This window comes from Leptodactylus fuscus, unplaced genomic scaffold (genome assembly GCF_031893055.1).
Source record: "Leptodactylus fuscus isolate aLepFus1 unplaced genomic scaffold, aLepFus1.hap2 HAP2_SCAFFOLD_623, whole genome shotgun sequence".
NCBI lineage: Eukaryota > Metazoa > Chordata > Amphibia > Anura > Leptodactylidae > Leptodactylus > Leptodactylus fuscus.
Genome location: NW_027440656.1, coordinates 33,534 through 47,258, shown reverse-complemented (window position 1 = coordinate 47,258; position 13,725 = coordinate 33,534). Strand labels below are relative to the sequence as shown.

General features: G+C 52.9%; 1 protein-coding gene across 1 annotated transcript in view; it reads right to left on the bottom strand.

The window, feature by feature from the left end:
• LOC142188680 (uncharacterized) overlaps positions 1–13,725 on the bottom strand; it is a 46,763-nt gene that overhangs the window by 12,622 nt on the left and 20,416 nt on the right. The window lies entirely within an intron of this gene.

The window sequence follows — 13,725 nt, the reverse complement described above, 5'->3', positions numbered from 1 at the left end:
ATACAGCAGGGGGCAGTGCAGTACACTGTCAGGTATACAGCAGAGGCAGTGCAGTACAGTGTCAGATATACAGCAGGGTCAGTGCAGTACAGTGTCAGGTATACAGCAGGGGCAGTGCAGTACAGTCTCAGGTGTACAGCAGGGGGCAGTGCAGTGTCAGGTAAATAGAAGGGGGGAGTGCAGTACAGTGTCAGCTATACAGCAGGGGGCAGTGCAGTGTCAGGTATACAGTAGGGGGAAGTATAGTACAGTGTCAGGTATACAGAAGGGGGCAGTGCAGTGTCAGGGATACAGCAGGGGGCAGTGCAGTACAGTGTCAGATGTACAGCAGGGGGCAGTGCTTTGCAGTGTCAGGTATACAACGGGGGGCAGTGCAGTACAGTGTCAGGTATACAGCAGGGGCAGTGCAATGCAGTGTCAGGTATACAGCAGGGGCCAGTGCAATGCAGTGTCAGGAATATTGCAAGGGGCGGTGCAGTTTAGTGTCAGGTATACAGCAGGGGGCAGTGCAGTGCAGTGTCAGGTATACAGCAGGGGGCAGTGCAGTACAGTGTCAGGTATACAGCAGGGGACAGTGCAATGCAGTGTCAGGTATACAGCAGGGGGCAGTGCAGTTCAGTGTCAGATATACAGCAGAAGGCAGTGCATTGCTGTGTCAGGTAAATAGTAGGAGGCAGTGCAGTACAGTGTAACGTATACAGCAGGACAGTGCAGTACAGTGTCAGTATACAGCAGGGGCAGGGCAGTACAGTGTCAGGTATACAGCAGGGGGCAGTGCAATGCAGTGTCAGGTATTCAGGAGGGGGCAGTGCAGTACAGTGTCAGGTATACAGCAGGGGCAGTAAAGTGTCAGGTATACAGAAGGGGCAGTACAGTGTCAGATATACAGCAGCGGCAGTGCAGTACAGTGTCAGGTATACAGCAGGGGGCAGTGCAGTACACTGTCAGGTATACAGCAGGAGGCAGTGCAGTACACTGTCAGGTATACAGCAGGAGGCAGTGCAGTACACTGTCAGGTATACAGCAGGGGCAGTGCAGGACAGTGTCAGATATACAGCAGGGGCAGTGCAGTACAGTCTCAGGTATACAGCAGGGGGCAGTGCAGTGTCAGGTAAATAGAAGGGGGAAGCATAGTACAGTGTCAGGTATACAGCAGGGGGAAGTACAGTACAGTGTCAGGTATACAGCAGGGGCAGTGCAGTGTCAGGTATACAGCAGGGGGCAGTGCAGTGTCAGGTATACAGTAGGGGGCAGTGCAGTACAGTGTCAGGTATACAGAAGGGGGCAGTGCAGTGTCAGGTATACAGCAGGGGCAGTGCAGTACAGTGTCAGGTGTATAGCAAGGGGCAGTGCAGTGTCACTTATACAGCAGGGAGCAGTGCAGTGTCAGGTAAACAGCAGGGGGCAGTGCAGTTTCAGGTTTATAGCAGGGGGCAGTGCAGTACAGTGTCAGGTATATAGTAGGAGCTGTGCAGTACAGTGTCAGGTATACAGCAGTGGCAGTGCAACACAGTGGCAGGTATAAAGCTGGGGCCAGTGCAATGCAGTGTCAGGTATATAACAGGGGGCAGTGCAGTTTAGTGTCAGACATACAGTAAGGGGTAGTGAAGTGCTGTGTCAGGTATACAGCTGGGGCAGTGCAGTATAGTGTCAGGTATACAGCAGGGGGCAGTGCTGTGTCAGGTATACAGCAGGGAGCAGTGCAGTGTCAGGTATACAGCAGGGGGCAGTGCAGTACAGTGTCAGGTATATAGTAGGAGCTGTGCAGTACAGTGTCAGGTATACAGCAGTGGCAGTGCAACACAGTGGCAGGTATAAAGCTGGGGCCAGTGCAATGCAGTGTCAGGTATATAACAGGGGGCAGTGCAGTTTAGTGTGAGACATACAGTAGGGGGTAGTGAAGTGCTTTGTCAGGTATACAGCTGGGGCAGTGCAGTATAGTGTCAGGTATACAGCAGGGGGCAGTGCTGTGTCAGGTATACAGCAGGGAGCAGTGCAGTGTCAGGTATACAGCAGGGGGCAGTGCAGTACAGTGTCAGGTATACAGCAGGGGGCAGTGCTGTGTCAGGTATACAGCAGGGAGCAGTGCAGTGTCAGGTATACAGCAGGGGGCAGTGCAGTACAGTGTCAGGTATACAGCAAGGGGCAGTGCAGTGTCACTTATACAGCAGGGAGCAGTGCAGTGTCAGGTATACAGCAGGGGGCAGTGCAATGTCAGGTTTATAGCAGGGGGCAGTGCAGTACAGTGTCAGGTATATAGTAGGAGCAGTTCAGTACGGTGTCAGGCATATAGCAGGGGTAGTGCAGTGTCAGGTACACAGCTGGTGCCGGTGCAGTACAGTGTCAAGTATACAGCAGAGGGCAGTACAAGGCTGTGTCAGATATACAGCAGGGCAGTGCAATACAGTGTCAGGAAAACAGTAGGGGCCAATGCAGTACAGTGTCAGGTATACAACAGGGGGCAGTGCAGTACAGTGTCAGGTATACAGCAGGGGCAGTGCAATGCAGTGTCAGGTATATAGCAGGGGGCAGTGCAGTTTAGTGTCAGACATACAGCAGGGAGTAGTGCAGTGCTGTGTCAAGTATACAGCAGGGGTAGTGCAGTACAGTGTCAGGTATACAGCAGGGGTCAGCAAGGGGCAGTGCAGTGTCACTTATACAGCAGGAAGCAGTGCAGTGTCAGGTATACAGCAGGAGGCAGTGCAGTACAGTGTCAGGTATATAGTAGAAGCAGTGCAGTACAGTTTCAGGTATACAGCAGTGGGCAGTGCAGTACAGTTTCAGGTATACAGCAGGGGGCAGTGTAGTACACTGTCAGGTATACAGCAGGGGGCAGTGTAGTACACTGTCAGGTATACAGCATGGAGCAGTTCAGTACAGTGTCAGGTATATAGTAGGAGCAGTGCAGTACAGTGTCAGATATACAGCAGGGGGCAGTGCAGTACAGTGTCAGGTATACAGCAGGGGCAGTGCAGTACAGTGTCAGGTATACAGAAGGGGCCAGTGCAGTGCAGTGTCAGGTATACAGCAGGGGGCAGTGCAGTACAGTGTCAGGTATACAGCAGGGGCAGTGCAGTACAGTGTCAGGTATACAGCAGGGGCAGTGCAGTACAGTGTCAGGTATACAGCAGGGGCAGTGCAATGCAGTGTCAGATATACAGCAGGGGCAGTGCAGTACAGTGTAGTACAGTGTCAGATATACAGCAGGGGGCAGTGCAGTGTCAGGTATACAGCAGGGGGAAGCATAGTACAGTGTCAGGTATACAGCAGGGGGCAGTGCAGTGCAGTGTCAAGTATACAGCAGGGGGCAGTACAGTGTCAGTTATACAGTAGGGGGCAGTGCAGTACAGTGTCAGGTATACAGCAGGGGGCAGTGCAGTGTCAAGTATACAGCAGGGGGCAGTGCTTTTCAGTTTCAGGTATACAGCAGGGGCCAGTGCAATGCAGTGTCAGGAATATTGCAGGGGGCAGTGCAGTTTCGTGTCAGGTATACAGCAGGGGGCAGGGCAGTGCAGTGTCAGGTATACAGCAGGGGGCAGTGCAATGCAGTGTCAGGTATACAGCAGGGGCCAGTGCAGTGCAGTGTCAGGTATACAGCAGGAGGCAGTGCAGTATAGTGCCAGGTATAAAGCAGGAGGCAGTGCAGTACAGTGTCAGGTATACAGCAGAAGGCAGTCCAGTGCTTTGTCAGATATACAGCAGAAGGAAGTGCATTGCTGTGTCAGGTAAACAGTAGGAGGCAGTGCGGTACAGTGTCACGTATACAGCAGGGCAGTGCAGTACAATGTCAGTATACCGCAGGGGCAGTGAAGTACAGTGTCAGGTATTCAGCAGGGGGCAGTGCAATGCAGTGTCAGGAATATTGCAGGGGGCAGTGCAGTTTCATGTCAGGTATACAGCAGGGGGCAGGGCAGTGCAGTGTCAGGTATACAGCAGGGGGCAGTGCAATGCAGTGTCAAGTATACAGCAGGGGCCAGTGCAGTGCAGTGTCAGGTATACAGCAGGAGGCAGTGCAGTACAGTGCCAGGTATAAAGCAGGAGGCAGTGCAGTACAGTGTCAGGTATACAGCAGAAGGCAGTCCAGTGCTTTGTCAGATATACAGCAGAAGGAAGTGCATTGCTGTGTCAGGTAAACAGTAGGAGGCAGTGCGGTACAGTGTCACGTATACAGCAGGGCAGTGCAGTACAATGTCAGTATACCGCAGGGGCAGTGAAGTACAGTGTCAGGTATTCAGCAGGGGGCAGTGCAATGCAGTGTCAGGTATACAGCAGGGGGCAGTGCAGTACAATGTAAGGTATACAGCAGGGGCAGTGCAGTAAAGTGTCATGTATACAGAAGGGGGCAGTGCAGTACAGTGTCAGGTATACAGCAGGGGCAGTACTGTGTCAGATATACAGCAGGGGCAGTGCAGTACAGTGTCAGGTATACAGCAGGGGGCAGTGCAGTACAGTGTCAGGTATACAGCAGGGGCAGTGCAGTAAACTGTCAGGTATACAGCAGAGGCAGTGCAGTACAGTGTCAGATATACAGCAGGGGCAGTGCAGTACAGTGTCAGATATACAGCAGGGGCAGTGCAGTACAGAGTCAGGTATACAGCAGGAGGCAGTGCAGTACAGTGTCAGATATACAGCAGAGGCAGTGCAGTACAGCGTCAAGTATACAGCAGAGGGACAGTGCAGTACAGTGTCAGGTATACAGCAGGGGGCAGTGCAGTACAGTGTCAAGTATACAGCAGGGGCTGTGCAGTACAGTGTCAGTTATACAGCAGGGGCAGTGCAGTACAGTCTCAGGTATACAGCAGGGGGCAGTGCAGTGTCAGGTAAATAGAAAGGGGGTGTGCAGTACAGTGTCAGCTATACAGCAGGGGGCAGTGCAGTGTCAGGTATAAAGTAGGGGGCAGTGCAGTACAGAGTCAGGTATACAGCAGGGGGCAGTGCAGTACAGTGTCAGATGTACAGCAGGGGGCAGTGCTTCGCAGTGTCAGGTATACAGCAGGGGCAGTGCAATGCAGTGTCAGGTATACAGCAGGGGCCAGTGCAATGCAGTGTCAGGAATATTGCAGGGGGCGGTGCAGTTTAGTGTCAGGTATACAGCAGGGGGCAGTGCAGTGCAGTGTCAGGTATACAGCAGGGGGCAGTGCAGTACAGTGTCAGGTATACAGCAGGGGACAGTGCAATGCAGTGTCAGGTATAGAGCAGGGGGCAGTGCAGTACAGTGTCAGGTATATAGTAGGAGCAGTGCATTGCTGTGTCAGGTAAATAGTAGGAGGCAGTGCAGTACAGTGTAACGTATACAGCAGGACAGTGCAGTACAGTGTCAGTATACCGCAGGGGCAGTGCAGCACAGTGTCAGGTATACAGCAGGGGGCAGTGCAATGCAGTGTCAGGTATACAGCAGGGGGCAGTGCAGTACAGTGTCAGGTATACAGCAGGGGGCAATGCAGTAAATTGTCATGTATACAGCAGGGGCTGTGCAGTACAGTGTCAGGTATACAACAGGGGCAGTAAAGTGTCAGGTATACAGAAGGGGCAGTACAGTGTCAGATATACAGCAGCGGCAGTGCAGTACAGTGTCAGGTATACAGCAGGGGGCAGTGCAGTGCAGTGTCAGGTATACAGCAGAAGGCAGTCCAGTGCTGTGTCAGGTAAACAGTAGGAGGTAGTGCGGTACAGTGTAACGTATACAGCAGGGCAGTGCAGTACAGTGTCAGTATACCGCAGGGGCAGTGCAGTACAGTGTCAGGTATACAGCAGGGGGCAGTGCAATGCAGTGTCAGGTATACAGCAGGGGCAGTGCAGTACAATGTCAGGTATACAGCAGGGGGCAGTGTAGTAAAGTGTCATGTATACAGTAGGGGGCAGTGCAGTACAGTGTCAGGTATACAGCAGGTGCAGTGCAGTACAGTGTCAGGTATACAGCAGGGGGCAGTGCAATACAGTGTCAGGTATACAGCAGGGGGCAGTGCAGTACACTGTCAGGTATACAGCAGGGGGCAGTGCAGTACAGTGTCAGATATACAGCAGGGGCAGTGCAGTACAGTGTCAGGTATACAGCAGGGGGCAGTGCAGTACAGTGTCAGGTATACAGCAGGGGCAGTGCAGTACAGTGTCAGGTATACAGCAGGGGGCAGTGCAGTACAGTGTCAGGTATACAGCAGGAGCAGTGCAGTACAGTGTCAGGTATACAGCAGGGGCAGTGCAGTACAGTGTCAGGTATACAGCAGGGGGCAGTGCAGTACATTGTCAAGTATACAGCAGGGGGAAGTACAGTACAGTGTCAGGTATACAGCAGGGGCAGTGCAGTGTCAGGTATACAGTAGGGGGCAGTGCAGTACAGTGTCAGGTATACAGCAGGGGCAGTGCAGTACAGTGTCAGGTATACAGCCGGGGCCAGAGCAGTACAGAGTCAGGTATACAACAGGGGGCAGTGCAGTACAGTGTCAGGTATACAGCAGGGGGCAGTGCAGTGTCAGGTATACAGTAGGGGGCAGTGCAGTACAGTTTCAGGTGTATAGCAAGGGGCAGTGCAGTGTCACTTATACAGCAGGGAGCAGTGCATTGTCAGGTATACAGCAGGGGGCAGTGCAGTTTCAGGTTTATAGCAGGGGGCAGTGCAGTACAGTGTCAGGTATATAGTAGGAGCAGTGCAGTACAGTGTCAGGTATACAGCAGGGGCCAGTGCAATGCAGTGTCAAGTATATAACAGGGGGCAGTGCAGTTTAGTGTCAGACATACAGTAGGGGGTAGTGCAGTGCTGTGACAGTTATACAGCAGGGGGCAGTGCAGTGTCAGGTATACAGCAGGGGGCAGTGCAGTGTCAGGTATACAGCAGGGGGCAGTGCAGTACAGTGTCAGGTATATAGTAGGAGCAGTTCAGTACGGTGTCAGGCATATAGCAGGGGTAGTGCAGTGCAGTGTCAGGTACACAGCTGGTGCCGGTGCAGTACAGTGTCAAGTATACAGCAGAGGGCAGTACAAGGCTGTGTCAGATATACAGCAGGGCAGTGCAATACAGTGTCAGGAATACAGCAGGGGCCAGTGCAGTATAGTGTCAGGTATACAGCAGGGGGCAGTGCAGTACAGTGTCAGGTATACAGCAGGGGGCAGTGCAGTACAGTGTCAGATATACAGCAGGGGGCAGTGCAGTTTAGTGTCAGTTATAAAGCAGGGGCAGTGCAGTGTCAGGTATACAGCAGGGAGCAGAGCAGTGTCAGGTATACAGCAGGGGGCAGTGCAGTACAGTGTCAGATATACAGCAGGGGCAGTGCAGTACAGTGTCAGGTATACAGCAGGGGGCAGTGCAGTACAGTGTCAGATATACAGCAGAGGCAGTGCAGAACAGTGTCTGGTATACAGCAGAGGCTGTGCAGTACAGTGTCAGGTATACAGCAGGGGCAGTGCAGTACAGTCTCAGGTATACAGCAGGGGGCAGTGCAGTGTCAGGTAAATAAAAGGGGGGAGTGCAGTACAGTGTCAGCTATACAGCAGGGGGCAGTGCAGTGTCAGGTATACAGCAGGGGGAAGTATAGTACAGTGTCAGGTATACAGCAGGGGGAAGTGCAGTAAAGTGTCATGTATACAGCAGGGGGCAATGCAGTACAGTGTCAGGTATACAGCAGGGGCAGTACAGTGTCAGATATACAGCAGGGGCCAGTGCAGTACAGTGTCAGGTATACAGCAGGGGGCAGTGCAGTACAGTGTCAGGTATACAGCAGGGGGCAGTGCAGTACAGTGTCAGGTATACAGCAGGGGCAGTGCAGTACAGCATCAGGTATACAGCAGGGGGCAGTGCAGTACAGTGTCAAGTAAATAGAAGAGGGGAGTGCAGTACAGCATCAGGTATACAGCAGGGGGCAGTGCAGTGTCAAGTATACAGCAGGGGGCAGTGAAGTACAGTGTCAAGTATACAGCAGGGGGCAGTGCAGTACAGTGTCAGGTATACAGCAGGGGGCAGTGCAGTACAGTGTCAGGTATACAGCAGGGGCAGTGCAGTACAGTGTCAGGTATACAGCAGGGGTAGTGCAGTACAGTGTCAGGTATACAGCAGGGGGCAGTGCAGTACAGTGTCAGATATACAGCAGAGGCAGTGCAGTACAGTGTCAGATATACAGCAGGGGGCAGTGCAGTACAGTGTCAGGTATACAACGGGGGGCAGTGCAGTACAGTGTCAGATATACAGCAGAGACAGTGCAGTACAGTGTCAGATATACAGCAGGGGGCAGTGCTGTACAGTGTCAGATATACAGCAGGGGCAGTGCAGTACAGTGTCTGGTATACAGCAGGGGGCAGTGCAGTACAGTGTCAAGTATACAGCAGAGGGGCAGTGCAGTACAGTGTCAGTTATACAGCAGGGGGCAGTGCAGTACAGTGTCAGTTATACAGCAGGGGCAGTGCAGTACAGTCTCAGGTATACAGCAGGGGGCACTGCAGTGTCAGGTAAATAGAAGGGGGGAGTGCAGTACAGTGTCAGCTATACAGCAGGGGGCAGTGCAGTGTCAGGTATACAGCAGGGGGGAGTATAGTACAGTGTCAGGTATACAGCAGGGGGCAGTGCAGTGTCAGGTATAAAGTAGGGGGCAGTGCAGTACAGTGTCAGGTATACAGCAGGGGGCAGTGCAGTGTCAGGGATACAGAAGGGGGCAGTGCTTTGCAGTGTCAGGTATACAACGGGGGGCAGTGCAGTACAGTGTCAGGAATACAGCAGGGGCCAGTGCAGTACAGTGTCAGGTATACAGCAGGGGGCAGTGCAGTACAGTGTCAGGTATACAGCAGTGGGCAGTGCAGTACAGTGTCAGATATACAGCAGGGGGCAGTGCAGTTTAGTGTCAGACATACAGCAGGGAGTAGTGCAGTGCTGTGTCAGGTATACAGCAGCAGGGGCAGTGCAGTACAGTGTCAGTTATACAGCAGGGGCAGTGCAGTGTCAGGTATACAGCAGGAAGCAGAGCAGTGTCAGGTATACAGCAGGGGGCAGTGCAGTACAGTGTCAGGTATACAGCAGGGGGCAGTGCAGTACAGTGTCAGATATACAGCAGGGGCAGTGCAGTACAGTGTCAGGTATACAGCAGAGGCAGTGCAGTACAGAGTCAAGTATACAGCAGGGGGCAGTGCACAACAGTGTCAGGTATACAGCAGGGGGCAGTGCAGTACAGTGTCAGGTATACAGCAGAGGCTGTGCAGTACAGTGTCAGTTATACAGCAGGGGCAGTGCAGTACAGTCTCAGGTATACAGCAGGGGGCAGTGCAGTGTCAGGTAAATAAAAGGGGGGAGTATAGTACAGTGTCAGGTATACAGCAGGGGCAGTGCAGTACAGTGTCAGTTATACAGCAGGGGCAGTGCAGTACTGTCTCAGGTATACAGCAGGGGGCAGTGCAGTGTCAGGTATACAGCAGGGGGAAGTATAGTACAGTGTCAGGTATACAGCAGGGGGCAGTGCAGTAAAGTGTCATGTATACAGCAGGGGGCAATGCAGTACAGTGTCAGGTATACAGCAGGGGCAGTACAGTGTCAGATATACAGCAGGGGCAGTGCAGTACAGTGTCAGTTATACAGCAGGGGCAGTGCAGTACAGTGTCAAGTAAATAGAAGGGGGAGTGCAGTACAGCATCAGGAATACAGCAGGGGGCAGTGCAGTGTCAAGTACACAGCAGGGGGCAGTGAAGTACAGTGTCAAGTATACAGCAGGGGACAGTGCAGTACAGTGTCAGGTATACAGCAGGGGACAGTGCAGTACAGTGTCAGGTATACAGCAGGGGCAGTGCAGTACAGTGTCAGGTATACAGCAGGGGCAGTGCAGTACAGTGTCAGGTATACAGCAGGGGGCAGTGCAGTACAGTGTCAGATATACAGCAGAGGCAGTGCAGTACAGTTTCAGATATACAGCAGGGGGCAGTGCAGTACAGTGTCAGATATACAGCAGGGGCAGTGCAGTACAGTGTCAGGTATACAGCAGGGGGCAGTGCAGTACAGTGTCAGATATACAGCAGAGGCAGTGCAGTACAGTGTCAAGTATACAGCAGAGGGGCAGTGCAGTACAGTGTCAGTTATACAGCAGGGGGCAGTGCAGTACAGTGTCAGGTATACAGCAGGGGCTGTGCAGTACAGTGTCAGTTATACAGCAGGGGCAGTGCAGTACAGTCTCAGGTATACAGCAGGGGGCAGTGCAGTGTCAGGAAAAAAGAAGGGGGGAGTGCAGTGCAGTGTCAGGTATACAGCAGGGGGAAGTATAGTACAGTGTCAGGTATACAGCAGGGGTCAGTGCAGTGCAGTGTCAGGTATACAGCACGGGGCAGTGCAGTGTCAGGTATAAAGTAGGGGGCAGTGCAGTACAGTGTCAGGTATACAGCAGGGGGCAGTGCAGTGTCAGGGATACAGCAGGGGGCAGTGCTTTGCATTGTCAGGTATACAACGGAGGGCAGTGCAGTACAGTGTCAGGTATACAGCAGGGGCAGTGCAATGCAGTGTCAGGTATACAGCAGGGGGCAGTGCAGTACAGTGTCAGGTATACAGCAGGGGGCAGTGCAGTGCAGTGTCAGGTATAAAGTAGGGGGCAGTGCAGTACAGTGTCAGGTATACAGCAGGGGGCAGTGCAGTGTCAGGGATACAGCAGGGGGCAGTGCTTTGCAGTGTCAGGTATACAACGGGGGGCAGTGAAGTACAGTGTCAGGTATACAGCAGGGGCAGTGCAGTACAGTGTCAGATGTACAGCAGGGGGCAGTGCTTTGCAGTGTCAGGTATACAAGGGGGGCAGTGCAGTACAGTGTCAGGTATACAGCAGAGGCAGTGCAATGCAGTGTCAGGTATACAGCAGGGGCCTGTGTAATGCAGTGTCAGGAATATTGCAGGGGGCGGTGCAGTTTAGTGTCAGGTATACAGCAGGGGTCAGTGCAGTGCAGTGTCAGGTATACAGCAGGGGGCAGTGCAGTACAGTGTCAGGTATACAGCAGGGGACAGTGCAATGCAGTGTCAGGTATAGAGCAGGAGGCAGTGCAGTAAAGTGTCAGGTATACAGCAGAAGGCAGTGCATTGCTGTGTCAGGTAAATAGTAGGAGGCAGTGCAGTACAGTGTAACGTATACAGTAGGACAGTGCAGTACAGTGTCAGTATACAGCAGGGGCAGTGCAGTACAGTGTCAGGTATACAGCAGGGGGCAGTGCAGTACAGTGTCAGGTATACAGCAGGGGGCAGTGCAGTGTCAGGTATACAGTAGGGGGCAGTGCAGTACAGTGTCAGGTATACAGAAGGGGGCAGTGCAGTGTCAGGTATACCGCAGGGGCAGTGCAGTACAGTGTCAGGTGTATAGCAAGGGGCAGTGCAGTTTCAGGTTTATAGCAGGGTGCAGTGCAGTACAGTGTCAGGTATATAGTAGGAGCAGTGCAGTACAGTGTCAGGTATACAGCAGGGGCCAGTGCAATGGAGTGTCAGGTATATAACAGGGGGCAGTGCAGTTTAGTGTCAGACATACAGTAGGGGGTAGTGAAGTGCTGTGTCAGGTATACAGCAGGGGCAGTACAGTACAGTGTCAGGTATACAGCAGGGGGCAGTGCAATGCAGTGTCAGGTAAAAAGAAGGGGGGAGTGCAGTACAGTGTCAGGTATACAGCAGGGGGCAATGCAGTAAAGTGTCATGTATACAGCAGGGGGCTGTGCAGTACAGTGTCAGGTATACAGCAGGGGCAGTAAAGTGTCAGGTATACAGAAGGGGCAGTACAGTGTCAGATATACAGCAGCGGCAGTGCAGTACAGTGTCAGGATTACAGCAGGGGGCAGTGCAGTACAGTGTCAGGTATACAGCAGGAGGCAGTGCAGTACAGTGTCAGATATACAGCAGGTGCAGTGCAGTACAGTGTCTGGTATACAGCAGGGGCAGTGCAGTACAGTCTCAGGTATACAGCAGGGGGCAGTGCAGTACAGTGTCAGGTATACAGCAGGGGACAGTGCAATGCAGTGTCAGGTATACAGCAGGGGGCAGTGCAGTTCAGTGTCAGATATACAGCAGAAGGCAGTGCATTGCTGTGTCAGGTAAATAGTAGGAGGCAGTGCAGTACAGTGTAACGTATACAGCAGGACAGTGCAGTACAGTGTCAGTATACAGCAGGGGCAGGGCAGTACAGTGTCAGGTATACAGCAGGGGGCAGTGCAATGCAGTGTCAGGTATTCAGGAGGGGGCAGTGCAGTACAGTGTCAGGTATACAGCAGGGGCAGTAAAGTGTCAGGTATACAGAAGGGGCAGTACAGTGTCAGATATACAGCAGCGGCAGTGCAGTACAGTGTCAGGTATACAGCAGGGGGCAGTGCAGTACACTGTCAGGTATACAGCAGGAGGCAGTGCAGTACACTGTCAGGTATACAGCAGGAGGCAGTGCAGTACACTGTCAGGTATACAGCAGGGGCAGTGCAGGACAGTGTCAGATATACAGCAGGGGCAGTGCAGTACAGTCTCAGGTATACAGCAGGGGGCAGTGCAGTGTCAGGTAAATAGAAGGGGGAAGCATAGTACAGTGTCAGGTATACAGCAGGGGGAAGTACAGTACAGTGTCAGGTATACAGCAGGGGCAGTGCAGTGTCAGGTATACAGCAGGGGGCAGTGCAGTGTCAGGTATACAGTAGGGGGCAGTGCAGTACAGTGTCAGGTATACAGAAGGGGGCAGTGCAGTGTCAGGTATACAGCAGGGGCAGTGCAGTACAGTGTCAGGTGTATAGCAAGGGGCAGTGCAGTGTCACTTATACAGCAGGGAGCAGTGCAGTGTCAGGTAAACAGCAGGGGGCAGTGCAGTTTCAGGTTTATAGCAGGGGGCAGTGCAGTACAGTGTCAGGTATATAGTAGGAGCTGTGCAGTACAGTGTCAGGTATACAGCAGTGGCAGTGCAACACAGTGGCAGGTATAAAGCTGGGGCCAGTGCAATGCAGTGTCAGGTATATAACAGGGGGCAGTGCAGTTTAGTGTCAGACATACAGTAAGGGGTAGTGAAGTGCTGTGTCAGGTATACAGCTGGGGCAGTGCAGTATAGTGTCAGGTATACAGCAGGGGGCAGTGCTGTGTCAGGTATACAGCAGGGAGCAGTGCAGTGTCAGGTATACAGCAGGGGGCAGTGCAGTACAGTGTCAGGTATATAGTAGGAGCTGTGCAGTACAGTGTCAGGTATACAGCAGTGGCAGTGCAACACAGTGGCAGGTATAAAGCTGGGGCCAGTGCAATGCAGTGTCAGGTATATAACAGGGGGCAGTGCAGTTTAGTGTCTGACATACAGTAGGGGGTAGTGAAGTGCTTTGTCAGGTATACAGCTGGGGCAGTGCAGTATAGTGTCAGGTATACAGCAGGGGGCAGTGCTGTGTCAGGTATACAGCAGGGAGCAGTGCAGTGTCAGGTATACAGCAGGGGGCAGTGCAGTACAGTGTCAGGTATACAGCAGGGGGCAGTGCTGTGTCAGGTATACAGCAGGGAGCAGTGCAGTGTCAGGTATACAGCAGGGGGCAGTGCAGTACAGTGTCAGGTATACAGCAAGGGGCAGTGCAGTGTCACTTATACAGCAGGGAGCAGTGCAGTGTCAGGTATACAGCAGGGGGCAGTGCAATGTCAGGTTTATAGCAGGGGGCAGTGCAGTACAGTGTCAGGTATATAGTAGGAGCAGTTCAGTACGGTGTCAGGCATATAGCAGGGGTAGTGCAGTGTCAGGTACACAGCTGGTGCCGGTGCAGTACAGTGTCAAGTATACAGCAGAGGGC